We start from the raw sequence: 2,444 nt of genomic DNA, 5'->3' as shown, positions 1-2,444 counted from the left end.
AAATACTAACCGAGGAGGAATCACTTAACTGGGTAATTAACAAGATTCGACTAACGACAAGTCAACATGTTTTTCCACAAATTGATTTGTCATTAATTGGGTAATTAACTAGATTCGAGGTTAATGGAAAATCACTTCGAGGAAAAACATGCTGACTTGTCGTCAGTTACCCACTTCATGACATTGATTAGCACAAATCCAATGTAATGGTTCAATAGACTTCCACAAAAGATTTATCAAGAATAGCAACTCTTCACTTCACAAACAAAGAAAATTAGATATTCCCCAGATGTCTCACACTATAAGTGCTTAGTGCAAGAACATCTTCCTCCCTTGACTTAATTTGCATGACTTGCTTGAAGTAATAGTATAGGAAAAAGAATCTTAATTGGTTGACATGCTAGAGCGATCATAGAAACTTCACATCACTGCTTTAAGTTCAATTGTTCAAATGAATTTAAAAATGGGATAGTACACAAGAAACCTCTCAACTTGTTCCGATATTCCAACTATACACCTAAACATTGTAAGCATGCTTTTATCCCATTTGTGTTAAGTGGTGAGATACATGCACATGTGTGCTGTATTTAACCACTCGATTTTCTTCCACTTTTTTCCCTTTATCTTGTTTCTTTCTCTATTATTCTATCTTCCTCCACCATCCCCGCCCTAAAAATCACTCCACCTGTCACAATTTACTATTATCTCCCATGGCGAAACGACTCCAGATCCTCCATGATCACTAATTGGCTTATTCATTTAAGTGGGATTTTAAAAAAAATGCATTTTCCTAAAGAATTCTCTGGGTAACAAATATTCCCACTAGATTTTGATCAAACACGGTGTGAGTCACCCACACTTATACAATTTTTGTGTTAACCGCTCCAAAACACCAGTCACCACCAGTGTTTTAAAAGGCATGGGTGCAAGACGAGGCGTTTTACCTGTCATCGGGCGAGGGCATAAACCCCGAGGCGCCGAGTGTAAGCCCCATGGAACTTTAATTTTTGATACTTTTTAAATAATATAATTCGAAATAATTTTTTAAAAAAAAGGGTAAATTACATAGAAACTATCAATAATTCAAAAATTATTATAAAACAAGTGGGGGATGTATATAAAACTGCTTTTTTTAATACAAGCATTTCACTGCATTAATAAGAAACAACCAATGCCTACTACAAGCAACATACCGTTTCTCACGTTGCACTCATAATACATCAAAAATATGAAAATAGAGCAAGAAATGAGAAGAAAGAGTAAAAAAATTAGTACTCCTAGTATTGGATCTAAACTATTTTTATTTTATCATAAATCAGTCATCAAAATAGAGTACTTACGATTCCTATGTCAGGAAAACAGACTATCCACTCCATCTCATACAAATTTAATCTCAATGGTCTTGTGTTTCTTTGGCTCAGGAGGAAGCAACTTCTCAACCGTAATCTCATCTTGTCAAACAACAAAAGTTGCATCAGAATCATAGCCAAGGGCATAATCACAATACAAGATTAGTTCCATTGTAAATCATGCCTAATCCCAAAAAACTAACTCGGCCAGAATAACCCGTCAATAGCAAAATTTGTGGATAATCCTATTAAAGAATAAACCATTCTAGATATGGGTACCAGCTTTAAGGGGACTAAAGGCACCTTATTTGAGCTCCCCGAGAAGACTTTCAGAATATACATTAATTCAATGGTGTTACGTGCCAAACTAATTGCAGCAAACTAATTTACCTTACTGGCAAAATAAACTCTCTTTGGTGTAAATTATACCTTGTCATGAGATACCTTGTGGCTCCCATCGAACCCCCCCCCCCCCCCCCAAATCCCCAACCCCCACCCACCCCAAAAAAAAATCTTTCTTTAGTAACTCTTTTGCATTGTAATTTAGCTTTTGACTTCAATTTTATTTAATAAATTTCACCAGTCTCTAACTAAAATGAACATTAATTCATGCACCAACTCCATCTAATACAATAGTCACACACAAAATAAGAGTTATCAAACTTTGTCAATAATTGCTCACATGTTTGTTAGGGAACCTCGTCTGGGTAAAGGATGTGAATGCCTTGTTAGATATAATTGGAAATTTCCAGAACTTGTAACTATGTTTTTGGCACTAACTTAGTCCTTTTTATTTAATTAATAAAATTCTTTATTAATTATCAAAAAACGCTATCAGATGCCTAAAGCAATGGTAAAAGCAGATAAAAGTATATGTGGAACTAGTGCTACTCAAGATTTACACAGGAAACTTAACATCCAAATGATGAATACACAATTCTCAGTCCCTGAGATCAAATGAGATCGGCAAGCTAATAATAGCTACGGATCAAACAGAGAAAAAAAGACATTGCAAGAAACGAGAATACATCTCATTCATAGCAGCAAGTGGGTATCTACTATCCTCTTCAGATTCAAACTCCCCCCCCCCCCCCC

This window comes from Nicotiana attenuata, unplaced genomic scaffold (assembly GCF_001879085.1).
Source record: "Nicotiana attenuata strain UT unplaced genomic scaffold, NIATTr2, whole genome shotgun sequence".
NCBI classification, from domain to species: domain Eukaryota; kingdom Viridiplantae; phylum Streptophyta; class Magnoliopsida; order Solanales; family Solanaceae; genus Nicotiana; species Nicotiana attenuata.
The sequence above is the reverse complement of the archived record's forward strand: the minus strand, read 5'-3'. Positions refer to the sequence as shown.